This window comes from Cygnus atratus, chromosome 1 (assembly GCF_013377495.2).
Source record: "Cygnus atratus isolate AKBS03 ecotype Queensland, Australia chromosome 1, CAtr_DNAZoo_HiC_assembly, whole genome shotgun sequence".
Taxonomy (NCBI): Eukaryota; Metazoa; Chordata; class Aves; order Anseriformes; family Anatidae; genus Cygnus; species Cygnus atratus.
The window spans coordinates 74228645-74249859 of NC_066362.1; the positions used below are offsets into that span (position 1 = coordinate 74228645).

The following is a 21215-nucleotide window of genomic DNA, read 5'->3' on the forward strand; positions in this document are numbered from 1 at the left end:
ATTGTCCTCATTGAGACAGAAGGCATCATCATGGAAATACGCTTTTTGCTATTGAAGTGATTTCCCTGGATTACAACAAGTTGAAAGGGTTCCCATAGCATGGGAGTAAAGCATTTGAGGTATGCAAAGTCATGTTTTAGCACATGTTCCTATTTAAATATATTCAAAAGGGAGTCCTAGAGATGGGAGAGATCGTTATTGATAGTACTGCAGTGTTAGTAAGTCATCATTATTTGTTGAATACCAGCAATACTTTTCACTCTTATCCAAGTTATAGGAAACTTAGAAACCTACAATCAGACAAATGTGAACTGAATGTAAATAGTTTCTGGTGTTACCCAAAAAATCTCAGAAAAGATTAGAAGTAGCAACTCAAACTACTAGTACCATTCTGAAGGCCTATTAGTTTACCCATTTTACAAGATATGCAAACTGTAGTACCTAGGTGTTTTTTCTGTGAATTTACTGCAAATTAGAAAAAGAAACTGGACAGAACTCAGTCTGTAAGCCCTTGAAAGTGAACAGGCTTTGAGGAAGATCTTTCATTATATCTTTCAAACTACAGAAGCTGAGCACCAGAGAAAGAAGAACCAGACAGATGGAATCCTCAGATAACCAGCTTTGATTATGTTTGGATCCTTTCTACTTTCACTTCTGCTAATACAGTACTGAATGAGCGCAGAAGTCTGTTTTAAACTGATACTAGAGAAAATACCTATTTGCATGAGAAACTTCATGGAGTAACACGATTAGCTCAGTTACAGGAAGTGACTGTGATTCCAGGTGCATTTCCGCCTCACTCCCAGGGTGATTGTTCTCTATGGAACAGATTTATTCTCCTGTTGCATTAAAAACAACAACAAAAAAAGTCTATAAATGAGTAAAGGGCTAAGCCACTGCAAGGCCTTAAGGTATCTTGTAGCAATCTGCCTCAAAATCCCATTTCCAGCTGAATCATCTGTAATTTCATAATTAAATACTCAATCTCAAAATTTCATTCTTCATGAAAACATTCCCCTAAAACATTTTTCCCCTTTCATTTTAAAACTCCCAGTTATTTCCCTGTCATGTATGGGTTCTTTTCAATGGGTTGGCAGGTGACAGTAGCACATGCAGAATTTTAATTTTTCTCCCGCTGTGCAAAGTCTCTACCACGCTCATTTGCAGATCCTACTCACCCAAACACCTTGTGTACCATGAAGGGCTATTTGTCTCCCATTACACAACCCAAGACCCTCTCATGGGTATCAGTGGGTGTAACACATGAATATTCAACACGATACTTGCAGATCCCTTGGATCTGTACAGCAACAAGCAACAGATGACCATTCTATCAGGTGTTCAGAGCAACTCTTGCCCAATTATGTAATTTAATATGTCCAATTACCTTTCATTATTCTTTCCAATTACCTTTCATTATTCTTTATCATACATATTTTGTATCTCGTCCCCTCGTAGAGTCTCATTTGAAGTATAAAGTCTCCCGTGAAGCAGGAATGAAATTACAGTGACCAAGTTTTGGAGCAATTGAGAAGACTGAACTTGTTTCTTAAGAAAAAAAAAGCTAGCTAAATGTGTTAGGCCCAGGAAAAACTAAACAGCATGTAAAGTAACACTGAAGACAGGCAGTGAAAAACTGCAAAGTGTAGTGTGTGTGTAAATTTATTATATTTTGAAGTCCTCTATGCAGGCCACTTTCAGCAGAGAAAAGCCCTGTAATAAGTTCAGTGAGTAGAAGGTAGGTGTTTAGGGCATCTCTAGTTCAAAAAAAAGAAAAAAAAAGATAGGTAGGGTACAAAATCAGCATAACTTGGATGTAGGTACAACAATATTGTGTCTTCAACAGGTTGCTAATAAATAACATGGGAATAATATTTATGGACTACATTATGAAAAAACTGTGCAGACCAATTAACTGACATTAATGAAGCACTTCATGGCCTCAGAAAAGTGGAATTTGTTATGTAAAGTGTTTGTGTGTGGGAATTACTTAACAAACATAAATGATGAAACAGAGCTTGGCGGTGGTTAGCCACTCTAGGGAGTCCTGCACACTTGCCATTTGGATACTGAGAACAAGGACAGGAAATGGGTCACATGAACACACTTGTAACAGAAGAGGAAAATGCATATGGCAATGAGCCATCAAAACCTCTGCAGAGCCAATGGGAGCAGTGATGTTCACCTCAGTGACTGCCACGGTATGGCAGGGACTCACTGAAAAAATTGACCTCGTACTATGCCAGGAGAAACCTACTCTCCATAGCTGCCACAGGCCCCAGGGAAAGGAGAGCATCACTGAGGTCATTCTCATTCCACATGGAGGACTTGAACTAGTGGGGGGAGTTCTTTGAGGCCCCAGAAGTCTTCTGGCAGCAAAATACGCCAAAAGAACCGATTCTGTAATCCCTTGCTGGAGGTAACTCATTCTCAATTTTGGTTCACCCTCTATCCAGCAAGTTAATAAGCCATGTTCCATGTTTTGTCCACATGGCCTTGGGAACCTGACTCCGAAATAGGCATTAATAGTGAAATTGCTTTTTCTGCTGCTCTTTAATAAGGTAAGTCAAGCAAACATCATAAAGGCTAATGCAAATAAACTGAGCAGTCAGAAGTCAGACTGCATCTTCCTTAGGCTTCCTTATCAGCATGTTCACTTGATGGAGTCACTCCTCACCATCAGCTGTCCCTGTCTAGCTGTGGCGCACTGCTTTGTTTTGACTCACATGGGCATTTTGTGCTCACTGACCACCCTACTCCAGTGGGGATGCATTACAGACCATTCTGATAATTCACTTGTTGATAAAAAACACATTCAGTCATTAAAGTGCTGCCCCTAAAGTACGGCTTTAGCAAGCAGAAAGGAGCTGTGAGCAGAAATCGTTTCCTAACTACAATCATTTGCTTCCCAGCACAGCAGTCCTTGGGCCAACAGCACACCACTAACCAGGTAATAGATGCTCATCTCTTGCATGTCTAACATTTGTTTCCACTCCGTGCTACATAAGTATATCTGCATTAAGCTTACCTGTGTTCATGAAGAGTGGCACTCGTGCAGCTGACATGGCTCAAGTTCACTGTGTGGCATTATCATCTCTTACACCTCAGTCCTACATGGCAATAAGGAAATAAGGCATAAAAGGCACACGGCATTACTCATCACTGCTTTCTAAAGGAGCTCCGGGAGAGGTTTTTAGGCTTTGGCCAGCCTGGAAAAAAAACAACCTGAAGGCACATCTGAGGAGGGCTGCTAGATCAATATCTGCTATGCTGCTTTTATTGTGGTTGAAGTTCATCTGTTTCTTTCCTTTGCAGAGACCCTGGCACTTTCCTGTCATGAAACACGAAGCCCGTGCTTATCTGCCTATTGCAGTATTTTTATTCTTCAGGGCAATGGCACAGCCCAAGCACCTCTCAGAAAGAAATCAATGGCAATCAGCAAGGCCCCCGGTGTGTTCTATGGAGTGTCAGGTGCTGCCCTCATATCGGTGCAGGGCCAGAACTGGAGTGAAGGAAATCACTTTGACATGCATTTCCTTCTCAAAAGTGCAGCATCATTTTAAGAGGATTCTGTCTATTTTAGCTGACTAGAGTTTTGCAGAGGAAAGCCATATCAATGCTGATGCCATTTGGACCTCATGGCAAAAAGGCCAGGAACCACAGTCAGCCAGTTCCTATACAGTCAACGTAGCGGAAACATTCTTGCAGGATGTGAACCACACCAGATAACCATGCTTTGGCAACCCCTGGCTGACATGGTTAAATTCTTTCTTAATGAGATAGCTGGTTACTGTCAAGAACTACTAAAAGCAGAGTCCACCTCAAGGCAGTGAGTACCACTGGGAGTCTTTATGTAACACAATCTCCATTAAACTACAAGTGCCTCTCTCCTTCCTGGGTAATAAAGTGCAAAACATTCTCCAGCAGAACTGTCTCTCTCCTTCAAATCTAGAGAAGAAAAGTCAGCAGAGCATCTTCCAGCAGTCTGAAAAATATATATTTGGGGAAAATAATAACAGCACACACACCACCCAAAAACTAGGGATAAGTCTTAAAACTAACCAATTCTATTCAAACCACCTGCCGCTGATCCAAGGCACAAATTGACAAGTAGCAGAATATTAGGTCTAGGTACCAAGACACAATCTGCCTGTACAGAACAGCAGTGCCATATACGTAATGAATATACTTGTGAATACACTCAGCTTAAACTGTAGGATGTCTCATGCCTCACTTCATGTACACAGCACCACAAGCCAGGATGAATTTCATTTGGTGGCCTTGCACAGAGCTGTGTATGCACAGCTCCAGGGCTAAGCTCAAGCACCTAAGACTGGATCCTATGCCTCATACAGGTATGAGCAAAAAATTTAGGTACCCCTAAATCCTTCCATCATAGCATTTTATGTCTCTACCTGAGGACTGTCATTTAAAAATGGATGCAGAAATTCTCAGGTGGTCTTCACAGCATCTCTTCATGTTCTAGCACCTATAGCACACAGTGGATTCCAGTACTGGGAAGCCTGAATTATCATACTGAGATTAAATCTAGCATCCTTAGCTTGCACTAAGCATATCAAGCTGGGTCATTGGTCTACAAAAAACTAAGCATTCACCAATGCTCTCCTTGATTTATGGAGTATTTCCCTGTTAATTCACTCCCCCATGTGAGTGCTAAAAAAACATGGAGTTTTGTTTCAGTGTTTTAAATCTTAGCTGTACAATACCAACAAGAAACAACCTTTCATCTGTCAACCTTTCATCTGTAAAGACTTTCTTACAAAAGCTGCAAGCTACCATTGTCTGCCTTAACCATTCTCTTTCACGATTAACTATCTTCAGGTATTTATAAAGCTGTTTCATTTACCAAGCCCATTTTACCCAAGCAAATAAATGTAAAGAGAGCCAGGATGATAGCAGAGGAATAGAAACTCTTGTTCTAGTGGTGTCACAGCACCTGGGGTTGAAACACCTCTGAAGGAGGAAGGATTCTCCATCTCAAACACTGGCAGAGGCAAAAAGGAGGCAAGGTGCCTCTTTCCAGCCCCCCCATCAGCTCTGTGAGAGCTCAGGACTACAGCACCACTGTCAGATACCCCTCTTTTCACATCCCCACTTGTCTTTTTTCCCCTGCCTCCAGTCTGAAGACAGTAGTGGAGAGGGAAGAACAAGTCAAAGCCAGGCAAAATAAATAAATAAGTCTGTAGCCAGATTCCTCATCCTAGTGTATTTATTGACATGATGTAAAATTAGATGCAAAAATCGAAGTGGAGGGGGAAAAAAAGTGGGGAAAAAAATCCCACACAAATAACTTCATAATGTCATTAGAATTTATTTATTTATTTATTTTAAGATAGCAAGCCAGTGAAATACCCTTTGAAAAGCAGATAAGCTCAGAAATTTCAATAGGAATTACTGGGAACAAGTTGCTAATACTATCATTTTTTCTAGGCCCATTATCTGAGATTTGCTCTCGCATACCTCCCACCTACTTCAGGCAGTGACTGAAGGTTTAAAAAAATAAATAAAAATCAATCACTACTTCAAAGGCTTTAAAACAAAAACAAAAACAAAAAAGAAAAAGAAAAAGAAAAAAAGAGAATACAAAAGTAACACCATCACAATGGCTCTCTCCATGGTAATTATCAAGAATATATCTCAGACACTGGGTGAAGAAAGAAGAAACAGAAGAAAGGCATGAAGTGTGGCCGCTGTACCTTAGAAATAATTTTCATATAGTAACTGCCTCAATTGGCTTTCTTAGACCTCACAGTATTTCCAGACTTATGAATTTCCCAGGCTGGAAAATATTTATCTCAGCAGGTTGCAGAGCTTTCTGCTTTTGTCTTTATTATATGTAGTTGGGCCATCTTCATTTCTCATGTGCAGGGGGTTGTTTTCATATGCAACCAATGTTTGCTTTGAAAGATTCATGATATTTCATGCACCAGTGCACAAGCCACTCTCTCATCATTGATGGGTAGAAGGAGATTTTACCCAAATATAGCTGTCCTCTAATGTCTAACACAGAGCCACTATAAAGCAACTCTGTTAAAGACATCATTTTACATTAGTACTTTTTTCTTCTTTTCAAGGAAAAAGGGCATATTTGCCTTGACTTGTAATTATGGAGGTATGGAGGTACATGGATTTGCAAGTTAATATAATTGTTACAGAGAACTTGGTATTTTTCCCCCACCCTCAGGAAATATTCTTTAATTTTGCATGCGTTTGGATTCTGACCTCACACAGCTGAAAATGATTACTGAAATTTCTTTTTTACTGCATTATTCACAAATTAGGCACATTATTCACAGTTAGGCACTTTGAAATGGGATTTCAGAGAGAATTTAGCATGAAGAAAGCACGCTAAAGCATTATCACACATACACATAGTCATACACAATGTCACATACTACAGATACCTGAGGAAAGAACATTTTAAAATTAACAAAACCTAAAATAAGATTAAAAGTTATCTGACCTGTTTGTGTGTGTGCCAATTGAGACTCCAAGGCTGGTAGATATTTTCCCATACAGAGTCCTAGGAAAACTCCCATCCCTCCCAGACAAACCCCACCAGGCCTACTCCCCAGAAGTGCAGTCTGTGTGAGCACACTGCACTTCGCCACGCTTCGGCCATCACTTGCTGCAAAGCAAAACAAAGCTCGTCTACAAGTCTGAATTAAAAATAAGCAAAACAAAAAGGTAGAAAACAAGAAGCAATAACTCTAAGAGCAGTTTCAGGAGAGCAGGAGAAGGAGGGAGCTGCAGGGGTTTCATTCCAGGTCTCCAAGGTGGTGAAGCTGTTCCTCTGGCGTAGGCAGGTGTTGCAGTGTGGTTGGCTGAGTGAGGCGCTTTTCCTGCAAGCAGACCCAACAACATTAATCACATGCCTTCGTGAGCAGACGCTCCCAGTTAGAAGCAAGTCTGCTAGTGTGAGGAAGGTGGCAACAGGGCTGCCTCCCCCGTCATGGGTTTCAAGGTTTTGGGCATCACAGAGCCAAAGGGACGTGCTCCCCGCATGCCCAAAAGCACACCTTCTTCCATGCGCTCATCTGCTAGAGACGCATCAAACCAGCTCAGCAGAGAGGAAAATCCCTTTTCATGGGTTTTCCCCACCACCACCAGCCTGGCAAGGGGCCAGGTGAGCTGCACCCAGCCTAGAGGAGGCTGTCCGAGGGCTGCTCACCACCTTCACGCCTCGTGCTCACCACCTTCAGAGACCTCACCACCACCGCTGGAGTTGGGCAGGGGGACCACCTCATCCGGAGACATCAGGTGTCTTCTCCAGTATGTCACTCACTACAAAACAATCCAGCTTGCAAAGCACCTTCCTTAAAAAAAATAAAATTCCTCATTAGAGGGCAGCAACCACTAAAAGCATCCATTAAAATCCATCCTCACAGACAGACAGGTATGAAATTAGACTAGCAGCTATTGGCTTACTAGAGCTGTCAAATCACAGAAAGAAAACTTTTGGAGAGGAACATACCTCCAGCTATTAGTTAATTTTCCAGTACACTAAGAAAGGCTATTTGCTGCAGGATTTTGCCATGTATGATTACCAATCAGTTAAAAACCCACCCCGCTTCCTTTGGAAGTACTGGTTGTCTACTGTCATTTCTCCAAAAATAATGCAAACAGGATTTCTATAAACCGTTTGCTTCAGCTGCCTGATAGACAATTAATTCTTAAACCTCTAATACTGGATTTGCTTCTGAACTCAGATGAGAGGAAATCTGAGATATCAGAAAGTAAGGAAATACCCTTGTTCATGCCCAAATACCCTTTGCTACATGCAAATGTGGCTAAGTATGTGAATAGGCTGCAGCAGAAAAGTCAGCACAAATGTCTGCAGTTAATCAAAAATAGCTTATGAGTAAAATTGAAGTGAACATTTCATGCTGCTACTAGTATTGCAAATGAGTGTTTCTTGATTTGACTGGCTCCAAGCCAGCAACAAATGGATTTTCTAGAGCTGCAAATTTTATAACATATTTTGTTCCAGAGGAAAGTTGCGAGTAGGAGGTGGAATCACCTTCAGCACCCACGCTAGTAGCTCCCCCCATAGCAGGTAAGCACCCAGGTTCCCCCACTCATCCTACGTTTGCTTCCAATTGTGTCTAACAGATGGTGTCTGTCACTCTCACAAGCACTCAGTGACAGTCCTGTTTGGCCTGGGAGCTGCTCTGGAAGACATCCAGACAACATCCCTATGAATGGCAGACTGTATATTTCGAAAAGGATTTTCCAAAGTCTTCTAAATTTGGCTCTACTCCCACTGAACTTACAATTAAGTCAATGGTGGGTGTCTTGGAAAAAAGCATTCACAGGACCCAAAAAGTACAAGTTTTGCACAATGTCAATTCTTCCCCAGGGTAGAGGGAGGAGAACAGAAGGCATAGCATGCTCCAGTGTATACTCCATCTCTTCTTGCACATGGTCTCATCTGAGAGACTTTCTTCTCTTCTGCCTTGAATATTGCAAGGTCACTTAACTCCTGTGCAAAGCTGACTGTGAATTACTGCTCTTATGTGCTGGCACCATTTCATATGCAGTTTCTATAGGAATATACTCACATGGAGCAAGATTGTGAGAAGTCAGAGAATAGAGAATTTCCTAGCACACTAAATAAATTCATTTGCTGATGGATTTTGCCATATGTGATTATAAATCAGTTAAAAACTTTCTTTGGAAGTACTGGTTGTCCGCAATCATTTCCCTAAACAACGTGGTCTCAACCACATTATGTAAAAGTCAGCTTATATAAGGTAGGACCATGGCAAAGATTCAGACCTGAGACACCTTTCTCAGGCTCTGGCCAGCAGAAGCAGTACAAGATGAGGCCCTTAGTAGCAGGTGTAAGTTGACATTAAAGCAGACTGTGTCTGGCCTGCCATTACTGTGACCTGGTCTTTGGGATGTTCAATATATTAGCTCAGCTCCAGGACAAGCACGTAACTTGACAGCAGCTACATATTGTCACCCATCTGACAAAGCTAAAAGAAGATTACAAGAGCCAGAACAACTGAGCGTGCTTGCTGGATATATCAGACCAGTCCAGGTGACAGCCAGCTCAACTAAGTACTTTTGTTTGGATTACACTATGGTGTTTTCAAGAAACTCTTTCAGAGAAGAGAAAAACATGCAATGATACACACAGAAGGACCCGAAGAAACTAGTTTTTCCTAAGATCCCTTAGAAATGTGATCATTCATGCTCAGTATGATCAAGCTGTACACAAAGACTTCTTTAATATTGGTTTAAGATCCATGTGTGCTTAGCTCTTAACATGGTTTACTGAATGTTTCTGATCATACCTGGTACCAAATCTAATATACCATCCTGCACAGACATGACGAGTTTGTAGAAACTGTATTTTTTGCAATAAATTCTGAGGTGTTTTATGTTGCTCCCATTCCAAAACAGAAGGGAGGAATTATGTCACAAAGTATAAAAAAAGGTAATGAAAATACAGTTTTGTACCAACTGGAAAGAGACTGAGGCTTTGGAAAGTGAATCATTTTCATGGATTTCGGATTGTTTTTTCTACTCACACACTCAAGACTCCTTCCCCTACCTCCATTCAAGAGCACAACTTCTAACATTTTTATTATTTAAGAAACTTTGGGTATAGCAGATGACATAAAATGTGTTAGCTGCCTACTTTTGCAGGGATGCAAAATGAACTTCAGTAACATACTATGAGCTGAATTAAATTGTCTGCCAAAAGCAAGCAAACTTTTTTAGACAATCTGTTATTTGACACACTGCAACCAGTAGAGTCTGTTGTACCATCTGCTCTATATAAAGTGCATGGTACATGTTTTATGTGGTTTCTAAACTTAGCAATGAGCCAGAGACAACACTTCCACAGTGGGGATCCCCTGTAAGAAATTTTATCAACAATTCTTGCCCTTTTGGCTTCATGTCCAAGATCCTGGAAAATCCCTCTCCATGTAGACTTTGTTGCCCTTCCTTACAGACTCTACACCCTCAGGGGGACCAAAATACGTTTCAAAGCATATCTCCGCTGGTGATCTCATGAGTAACTCTAAGGGTTAAGAAAGCACTAAGATTAAACTTGTGGCTCTTCAAACTCTGTAAGGACAAAAGCTTTACACATGGTTGGGTATAGAAATTACATGCTTAGATTTCTCTTACCTAAGACACTCTAACTGGGAGGAGTCTTAGTGTGAGAGCTGTATTCCTCTTGTCTGTGCTGTAGTTGTCCCAGTAACAACCTGAAAGCTTTGCCTTGGAGATACCCATCCTGGTATCACTGATATTGATAAAGTTCCTTGTCATTAAAAGATTTCTCGCACAGTAAACATGCAAAAAATCTGCAGAGTGTACAGTAAACAAGAGGTGTCAGCTCTTGAGGTACATTCTACGCATACCTAACTCTACTTGCACACTGCAAACCTGACACTTATAGAAGTTACACTACTACACGTAACAATACAGCAGAAGGTACATTCCCACCAGTGGGAGACCAGCTGACTTGCAGAAAACAGACTCCACAACCTGTAAAGTTGTAAAGTAGGTATGTTTATTCGGCGCGTGTACATGCTGGGCGCAAGGGGGATAGCTCCACCTAACTTGCGCACCAACGGGTACGGGCAGTGTGCTTATATTAGTGGGACAAATGCATATTCATTTAATTTCCCATAAGTCTCTTGTATATTCATCAGGTCTCCGAAGAATCATTAACATAGGTTCCGTCTCTATTTGTATGCGTACTGGCATCCTTGGGTGGTCGGTCTTCTGGCATACTCTGGTGGTCTTTTGTTGAAGGCCAGAAGTCTTCCTCGCTGCTTATCTTCTGGCCTTTCCTGTCTTTGACAGTCTTAGCAGTCAAGCCAATTCTTGCTGGTTCCATTATCTACTCATACAGTCTTTTGTTCCCTTATCTTTGGGTCGTTAACATATAATTGTGCTAGCTAAGACCTAGGAATCACCATCCTTTATCTTGTTCCCTGTCTCACAGCATCCAGATATCCTACACACAAAAAGTCCTGGTGTACAACTGCATAAGAGGAGTCCAATCTGCTGGGGTTCTCAAACATTCAGAATTTTTCAAAACATCCTTATTCAACATCTTCCTGCCACAAAGAGAGCACATCCAGGGAAAGTACACACACACACATATGCTCACTGCCTTGAATCAGAAGGTAAAATGAGGATGGAAAATTAGCTCATTAGTGTGATCTGGATATGTGATCTGCATCCCTAACATACTGGTTCAGTCAAAACTCTATGACATCCTTTTTTTTTTTTTTTTTTTTAATGTTGGAAGAAGGACAAAGGAATTATTCTTGCATACCACTGAGAAACATTTTAAATTCTTATACACAGCAGGTAGCTGGTGTTCCCAGAAATTTTTCACAGCTTTTTTGCATTGCAAATGTGACTTCTCTACCTTCCCAGTGACACGTCGAAAGCAATGAACACGGAGAGGGGAAGGAGTAAGCACTGCAAAAAGGCAGCTGCTTGGCCACCCAGGCAAGCAGCACAAGGGGGCCACAAGATGAAAGAAAATTTGGGGGGCAAGGAGTCAGAATGCCCAAGTATTGAAATATGAAGGAGAAAGAACACACAGAGAAGTCAGATGCTAGAAGGAGGCTGTGATTTGAGGTTTATTCATTTTTTGCATGACTTTAGTTGGTGTGTCTGCAGAATAACCTGACAAAATATATAGACCTACTTTCACTAAGACTTCTTGATATTCCTATAACTGCATCATAACTTAATGTGGTCCAAATTATCTAAACTCTTTTCTATGACACCTCTTTTCTAGAGGTGAAATTGCACTAGAAACACATTTCTTTAGATTTCTTTAGATTACTTTAGATTTTATTTAAGGTCATATAATATATTTGCAACACTATTTCTAGTAAAAACATCCATGCTAAGAACTTGCGGTCTTTCAACTCTACACATTTTATTTTTCCTAGCTTTTGTCTCTAAAAGCCAGGCTAGTGCTGTGCATACACTGCCTTGATAGCTGGGCCCAAAGAGTCATGGTGAATGGAGTCAAATCCAGTTGGAGGCTGGTCACTAGTGGAGTCCCCGAGGGCTCAGTACTGGGGCCAGTCCTCTTTAATATCTTTATCGATGATCTGGATGAGGGGATTGAGTGTACCCTCAGTAAGTTTGCAGATGACACCAAGTTAGGTGCGTGTGTCGATCTGCCCAAGGGAAGGAAGGTTCTGCAGGACGATCTGGATAGGCTGGACCAATGGGCTGAGGTCAACTGTATGAAGTTCAACAAGGCCAAGTGCCAGGTCCTGCACCTGGGGCGCAACAACCCCAAGCAGCGCTACAGGCTGGGAGAGGAGTGGCTGGAAAGCTGCCTGGCAGAGAAGGACCTGGGAATACTGGTTGATAGTCGGCTGAATATGAGCCAGCAGTGTGCTCAGGTGGCCAAGAAGGCCAACAGCATCCTGGCTTGTATAAGAAGCAGCGTGGCCAGGAGGGCTAGGGAAGTGATTGTCCCCCTGTACGTGGCTCTGGTGAGGCCGCACCTCGAGTACTGTGTCCAGTTTTGGGCCCCTTGCTACAAGAAGGACGTCGAGATGCTCGAGCGAGTCCAGAGAAGGGCAACGAAGCTGGTGTGGGGTCTGGAGAACAAGTCTTATGAGGAGCGGCTGAGGGAGCTGGGATTGTTCAGTCTGGAGAAGAGGAGGCTCAGGGGTGACCTTATCGCACTCTATAGATACCTTAAAGGAGGCTGTAGAGAGGTGGGGGTTGGTCTATTCTCCCACGTGCCTGGTGACAGGACGAGGGGGAATGGGCTAAAGTTGTGCCAGGGGAGGTTTAGGTTGGATATTAGGAAGAACTTCTTTACTGAAAGGGTTGTTAGGCATTGGAATGGGCTGCCCAGGGAAGTGGTTGAATCACCATCCCTGGAGGTCTTTAAGAGACGTTTAGATGTTGAGCTTAGTGATCTGGTTTAGTGGAGGACTTGTTAGTATTAGGTCAGAGGTTGGACTGGGTGATCTTGGAGGTCTCTTCCAACCTAGACGATTCTGTGATTCTGTGATTGTGTGATACAGATTCTAAAATATTTATCATGTTCTCTAGCCTGGGGCTGGCAATTGGCTACGCAACAAGTCTTTCAGAAAGGTAACCACGCTCAGGGACAACCTTGCACCCATCAACGCCCTGTACTGTCCTGGAAGGAAAGGGATGATTGAATGTGATGGTTGATATTCATCATTAAAATAAAATACTTCCCCTATGGGAAAAATGGTCTTAAACACAAAAAGGAGGGGAGGGAGTCGGGGGAAAGATGAACAATGGAGAAGGGAAAGTATTTGCAGTACACCACAGACATTTGAGTTCTTATATTTCAAGTTTCCATCTTTCCATCATGGGCACAACTCCACAGTTGGGCTCCATTTCACAAGAAAAACTAAACCATAAAACTGCTGTGGAGCCCTTCCTCCCCACAACATGAGGAAGAGCCCAGTGTGGGCTGTAGCTCCCCAGAAGAAGTAAGCCTGATGGGTGCTTGGGATATAAGTGAAGGGGAGAGCATAAAGCACCTCAACTGCAATTCCCCAGAATTACATGACAGGAGGATTTTAGATCCCCAAACCTGACAGCTCTCACCCAAGCAGCCAGCTGTTGTTCTCCAGATAAAATTCATCAGCTTTTGACCAAGCTCCTCCCTTCACCTCTAACATTTATCTGTTATTTCATATTATTACATTGACTTCCTGTCAAGGTGTGTGAAATTAGTACACCCTGAGAAAGAACATCAGTGCATAATGCCCTTAAAATTTTTAATTTTAGGTGGTGGGTGGAACAGAATGGCTTAGGGGACTCCAGTTGTCATGGAATGCCACAGGAAATGGGTTTAGACATCCGGAGGCACTAAGGGGAATAGTCAATGGCAAAAGGTGCCCTGATATGCCTTTTTCAAATCAAAGTGCCAATGAAATAGAAGTGTGGGGTTTTTATTTTAAAATTACAGAAAGTACCACCAGCTGGCAGAGAAGATGGGGGGAGAGGATGTTCCAGCCTACAGAACTGTTCTCTTGATTTGATTATCTCTAGGCTCAAAACTCATCTCTCCATATTTTACTCTGTGTCCTGTTCACCTTGTCATAATCCTAGAAAATATTGAGTAATGCAAGAAACACATCTATTTCCACGGCAAGTAGATGGACACAATTTTGTTTGTGAAGCCTGCAAAGTAACAGTTTGATCTATTCTTTATCATAATATTAATCAAGTAGGGAAAAAAAAAGGTGTGTAAAAACTGTCAATTTCATCTATTCTTTATCATAATATTAATCGACTAGGAAAAAAAAGGAAAAAAAGTGTGTAAAAACTGACAATGGCTGCTATTCTTTGGGGAGATTTTAGAAGCCTGAGACATAGCAGCAAGATCTTTTCACACACATGTGCACGCACCCTTTGAGCTCATAGAGAGGAAGAATTTGAATTAGGTGCTTGCACGGTTTGAAAGCCTAATTGCTGAGGAGACTTTTGCAAGCAACTGTGGGGATGTCTTCCTGAAAGAAGCAACGCAATAGAAATCATAGGAAGAGAACAAGAGAAGGAAAAAAAGAATAAGGAAAGGACAGACACGAAGAACAGGCATCCCCTCTGAGGAGTACAGGTGCTTCTCCTTGCCAAAAGCATTTAGGATCTGCCAGAGCTTGCCCTCCAAAATTCAGCTGGTCAGATCCCAGCGAGGCACACCAGCGAGGTCCCCATGGGAGAGCTCTAGTCAGCCCAGTGCATTAAGAAATGGCCTTGTCACCCTGCAGGAGGCAGCTCCTAAGGAGGAGGACAGGTCCTGATCTCAGACCTGTGGGAACATTGCCATCCCTAAACGTACCCTGGTGTTCATGTGGTTATTTCATCACAAATGGTGCCTGAACAGGGACTCCCTAAATGAACAGAGACCAAAAAAAAATGAACGAACAGGGACCAGCTAACAGAACAGGGACAAAACCAAAAATGAACTAACAGGGACAGGCTAACGGAACAGGAACAGGGACACTGATCACCTCACGAAGATAGGTTCGGTCGAACCCAGCAAGCTGAAAGGAAGCATACCCAACTGAAAGGAAGCTCAAGCTGAAAGAAGCGACTTCTGGTTGCTGCTGAGAGAAGCGGACTCCACACTGAAAGGAAGAGCACTCAAGCTGAAAGAAGCATTGTTGAAAGAAGCATGCTGAGAGAAGCATACCCGCGCGCACAACTGCCTCTCACTGGCTGAAGGTAAGCAGTTGCACACCATGGGGAACAGGGCCTTAGTAACAAAGAGTGTCCTGGGAACTTTCCAGCTCATTCTCAAAAAAACAGGGAAAAACTGTGCCCTCTGCAGCCTTGCAGAAAATGCTTGTATGGGCTACCACGAATGACCCCTTTATTACGAATCAGACAGTTTACAATCCTGAAACATGGGACCAAATTGGGGTCAAGGTGTGGCACTCTGCTACTAAAAACAACAAGGTTGTGGCTGGATTGCTTGGCACCTGGCAAACAATCTCTGAGGCCTTAAAGAGCCATGTGCGACCACAATCAGAAACGTGTGGTTTGCCAGATAGTGAGGGAGCTGCGGGCTTGTCCACTGATCCACCTGCTACACCATCGGCCCCCCCCCCCCGCCGCTACTGCCATCGCAGGCCTTTGCTGTTATGCCCCCTGGTGACCTGGACGTTCCTTTTGATCCAAGCCCTATAGGCCCTGAAAAGGAGCCAGATCTTTCCCTTTGATCCAGGGGGAATAGCATACATAGGGCCCGAAGGCCGAGTTGTTTAACAAGTTAAAGTGAGACATATTGTACCCACAACTCGCCCCTGAAACTTGCCGGTGTTTATAATCAAGAAAAGGAATGGAAAGTGGAGACTGTTACATGATTTGAGAAAAATTAATGAAGTCATGGAAGATATGGGAGCACTTCAACCAGGATTGCCATCTCCAACTATGCTCCCCCAGTCATGGACATGAATAGTAATAAACTTAAAGGATTGTTTTTTCAACATTACATATTTGCCAGAATTTGGAAAACTTCGCTATGTTTATGTTTCAATTGATACCCTTTCTGCCTGCGTTTTTGCATCTGTCCGTGCAGAAGAAAGGGCAAAGGATGTGTGTAAACATCTTTTGTCAGCTTTTGTGACATTAGGAATCCCAAAAACAATTAAAACAGATAATGGGCCAGGATATTTGGCCCACGAGACCCACTTTTTTTCAAGAGTGTGGCATTCAACATCTGACGGGTATACCCCATTCTCCCACGGGTCAAGCAAAAAAAAAAATGGGTCCATGGTACCCTAAAAGCTATTGTCCTGGTTTCAGCTAGGATAGAGTTAATTTTCCTCCTAGTAGCTGGTAGGGTGCTATGTTTTGGATTTAGGGTGAGAATAATGTTGATGTTGATAACACACTGATGTTTTAATTGTTGTAGAGCAGTGCTTACACTAAGCCAAGGACTTTTCAGCTACTCACTCTGTCCTGCCAGCAGGTTGGCTGGAGGTGCAGTGGGAGCTGGGAGGGGACAGACCCAGGACAGCTGACCCAAGTTGGCCAAAGGGGTACTCCATACCATCTGACATCATGCTGAACAATATATAGGGGTGGCTAGCTGGGGTGGGGGGACCGGCTCAGGGATAGGCTGGGCATCGGTCAATGGGTGGTGAGCAACTGCATTGTGCATCACTTGTTTGTACACATTATTAGTAGTAGTACTATTATCATTATTATTTTTCTTTTCTTTTCTGTCCTAATAAACTGTCTCTATCTCAGTCCACAGGCTTCATTTTCCTGATTCTCTCCCCCATCCCAGAGAGGGAGGGGGAGCGAATGACTGTGTGGTGCTTAGCTGCCGGCCAGGTTAAACCACAACAGCTATGCTTCAAAAACAAAAAAGGGGTAGTATGGGTATGATCCCCCAGGAAAGGATAGCTAAAGCATGCTATGTTCTTAATTTTTTTGATCAATGGACAGAGGAAGGTCCTCCAATTCACAGATGTTTTAATCATAATACCTTAAACTCAGTTAAAGAAAGGGCACAAGTCATGGTAAAAAATTTAAGCACCAGTCAGTGGGAAGGGCCCTACTCTCTAATAACTTGGGGCGGAGGTTATGCTTCTGTTTCAACAGGAGCCAGTCCAAGATGGGTGTTGTCAGTCTCATCTGCCTTAACATGATCACAGCACTCTCCTCAGCGATTTGGACTCCAGCTCAACAAAAAACAACATATGGGAGGGTGCCGCTGACGCATGCAGGACTCACAAACAGGGGCTCCAGGAGCTGAAGGGGCAGCCAGAGCCCCTCAGCTGGGCAGCACTCAGGGGATGTGATGCCTCTCCCAGGGATGTGGTTACAAAGCTTGTTAAAGATAGGATTAGTATGCCTGATAGTTTTTCTCTGTGTCTTAATTTGTGTTAATAGTGCTTTCTTTGTTAATAAAGAAGGGGGAGATGTGGGAGTGTTGCCATGGGGGTCGACAAGCTCTGTGGTTGGTGATAACATCGGACTGGTGACAATGAGGCCAGGAGGAATGTAAATAAGTTAGAAGGAACAAAGAAGGGTGTTTCAGGAGACACCTTGCCATCTCAAACTGCATGTTCTCCAGCCGTTAAATCATAGAATATCTTGAGTTGGAAGGGACCCACAAGGATCACTGAATCCAAATCCTGGTTCCACACAGGACCACCCTAAAATAAAACCATGTCTGAGTGCATTGTCCAAACACTTCTTGAACTCCATCAGGCTTGGTGCTGTGACCACTTCCCTGGGGAGCCTGTTCCAGTGCCTGACAACCAATTGGTGAAGAACCTTCTCCTAATATCCACCCTGAACCTAATCTGTCACAGATTCATGCCATTTGCTTGGTCCCAGAATGGAGCCCTGTGGAACCCCACTAGTGACCGTCCACCAGCCTGATGTAACCCCATTTACTCTAACTCTTTGAGACTGACCCGTCGGCCAGTTGTTCACCACTCATACTATGTATTTACCTAGCTGTATGCTAGACATTTTGCCCAGAAGGATACTGTGAGAAGCTTTACTGAAATCCAAAAACATCAACTGCCTTCCTTTGGTCAACTAGGTGGGTGACCTTGTCATAAAAGGAAATTAAGTTCGTTAAGCAGATCCTTCCCCTCATGAACCCATGTTTTCTGTGACCAACAACTGTATTGTCTTTCAGGTGTTTTTCAGCAACTCCCAGAAAAATCTTTGCTATAATTTTACCAGGCACTGAAATGCGACTGTTATAAATGAAGATACAATTCAATCTGAATTTAGTAATATTTATAAAAGGCAAGTAAACAGCGCTGGGTGTGCAGAGAGTCTACGCTCTACCAACATGCACACACAACCGTCGAACTTTCTAAATATATAGAACATTGCTTTTACATATTCATAAGAAACCCGAGTACGCTTATACAAATGTACAATCAGAAAAGGTATCAATTGAAACATAAACATGGCAAAGTTTTCCGAATTCTGGCAAGTGTTTAACAAACAATCCTTTAAGTCTGTTACTATTGATGTCCATGACTAGGGAGCATAGTTGGAGTTGGTAATCCTGGTTGAAATGCTCCCATATCTTCCATGACTTCATTAATTTTTCTCAGATCATATAACAAGTCTCCATTTTCTATTCCTTTTCTTGATTACAAACACCGGATAAGTCCAGGGCTAGTCATGGGTACAATATGCCTCGCTTTAAGTTGTTAAGCAACTCGGCCTTCGGGCCTTATGTATCCTATTCCTCCCGGATCTAAGGGAAACAGATCCGGCTCCTTTTCAGGGCCTGTAGGGCTTAGATCAAAAGGAACGTCCAGGTCACCAGGGGGCATAACAGCAAAGGCCTGCGATGGCAGTAGCGGCGGGGGGGGCCGATGGTGTAGCAGGTGGATCAGTGGACGAGCCCGCAGCTCCCTCACTATCTGGCAAATCACACGTTTCTGATTGTGGTCGCACATGGCTCTTTAAGGCCTCAGAGACTGCTCGCCAGGGGCCAAGCAATCCCACCGCAACCCCGTCGTCTCTAGTAGCAGAGTGCCACACCTTGACCTCAATTTGGTCCCATGTTTCAGGATCATAAACTGTCTGATTGTTAATAAAGGGAATAAGCTGTAAGGTTACCAGGACAGTCTTTGTTTCTAAGGACGTATGATTCCCCATAATGCTAACTGCTTACCTTCAGCCAGCGAGGGGCAGTTGTGTGCGCGGGTCCGCTTCTCTCAGCTGGAGCTTCCTTCCAGCTCCGGTGCGCGTATTTCCAGCAACCTTCTATACGAGCTTCTTTGAGCGGTTTGCTGAGTTTGACCGAACCTATCTTCATGAGGCGATCAACGTCCCTGTTCCTGTCCTGGTCCCTGTTCTGCTAGCCTGTCCCTGTTGTTCATGTCCCTGTTTTTCTTCATGTCCCTGTTTGTTTTCCTCAGGTCCCTGTTCGGGTGCCATTTGTGGCGTAATGACCACACGGACACCAGGGTTCTTTTAGGATCAGTAACTGCTACTACTTTATTGATGACAGAACTTCATCATATCGTGTTGCATCCCATATTGAGGACAGGCTCCCTTCTTATACTATTCGCCCCACAGCAGTCCTTTTCCGCTAACTCTTCATTGGTCAAACAACTTTGCCCGGCAACCAGCAAACCCCCAGCAACTTCCATGCCTTAACGGCTGGAGAACAAGCAACCCGAGACGTCATGGCGTCTCCTGAATCACCCTTCTTTGTTCCCTCTAAACTCTACATTCCTGATGGCCTCGTTAAGAGTCCGATGTTATGACCAACCATGGGGCTTGTTGACCCCCCATGGCCACACTCCTACATCTCCCCCTTCTTTATTAACATCAACTATCTTCATGACACAAATTATTACTCCATATATCACAAGACTGACAGGTCTGTAGTTACCAGGGTCTTCTTTCTATTCCAATTTTCAAAAAAGGCAAATGTCAGCTTCCAGTCAAGTGGGACCTCTCCAGTTTGCTTTGCCAAACAAGACCTGTAATTATTACATCAGTCATTTATGGATAACTTTACTATTCTCTTCTTAGGAAACGACCCTTCCTAAGAATACAGCTGTGGGGGTTTTGTTTGTTTGTTTTTGTGTTCCTGCAATTTATTGTAGTGTTCCTGAACATTTGAAGTCAAAACCCTAAAAATAATAGGCCTTAAATATCTACTTAAAGACTACGTACATTTATTTAGGTTCATGTGTTCTAGTATTCTTACCTTAATCAATGGAGACTAATAAAGAAAACAGATTAATTGTTTAATAAACTGGGGCTGAGAGGAATGAACTTGCACTAATGTTAGGCTGTTTCTGTGAGGCACCCATATAAACACGCAAAACAAGATTCTTAGCAGAAAGAAGTTGTGCTACTACAACTTTACAGAAAAGCAGTGTTGTTTCCTGTGGCTTCAATTCTGTCAAAATTTAAAGTCTCATATCTATGCAAGAAAATTTATTGGCATAAGGTCATTAAAAAAAAAAAAAAGGTTCTAGAATTGGTATACAAACCTCAATCTTAGAAGATTTCTTCTTTTCTGCTGACTTTAATATTTCACAGCACATTTGGTTGACCCAAGAGATTAGTGGATCCCTTCTCACTCTATTGCCTCTTTTCACCCTCCTCAACTAAAAATAAACACCTTCTCTCTTCTACATTAGCTGCCTGCATCCTCACGTTTAACTTCAAGTGTTTTTTGCTATTCAAACGCCACAGACGTAATCCCCTTCCACAATCTCATCCCCAAACTTAACAGACACGTTGTTCCTATTATGCTTATGCTTCAGCCGTTCCTTGCCGCCGGCTGCCTTCGCATCGGCACGGCCACGGCACCGCAGTGCTCGGCAAGGCCACAGTGGGGAGGCGGCCCAGGGAACGGCTGCGAGGCCGCCCCTGCTACGGCCCCTCCGGTTTCGCTCCCGGTGGCGCTGCCTCAGCATGGCCACGCCCCGCCAACCCCACTCCCTCACCCGCCGCCGGCCGTGCCCTGGCCCCCGGCGCTCTCCATCGCCAGCCCCGCCGTTGCCATGGGCCCCGCCAGACATGGAAGTTGCTAAATGTTTGCTCTTGCTGGGCGAAGTTGTTAACCAATGAATAGTTAGTGGGAAAGTACCGCTTGTAGAGCTAATGGTATAAGAAGGGAGCCCGTCCTCAATAAAGTTGTAGTTGAAATTATCGATCCTTAAACTTACTCTGGTGTACATGTGGTT

The 21215-nt window shown here is 43.2% G+C and overlaps 1 long non-coding RNA gene across 1 annotated transcript; it reads right to left on the reverse strand.

Moving 5' to 3' along the window:
• Positions 1–5437: 5437 nt before the first annotated feature.
• Positions 5438–20649, reverse strand: LOC118250157 (uncharacterized). Its single transcript, XR_004779316.1, has 3 exons — positions 20517–20649; positions 7193–7337; positions 5438–6863 (listed from the first exon to the last, which is right to left on the reverse strand). It is a non-coding gene; the product is annotated as an uncharacterized LOC118250157 (long non-coding RNA).
• Positions 20650–21215: the final 566 nt, after the last annotated feature.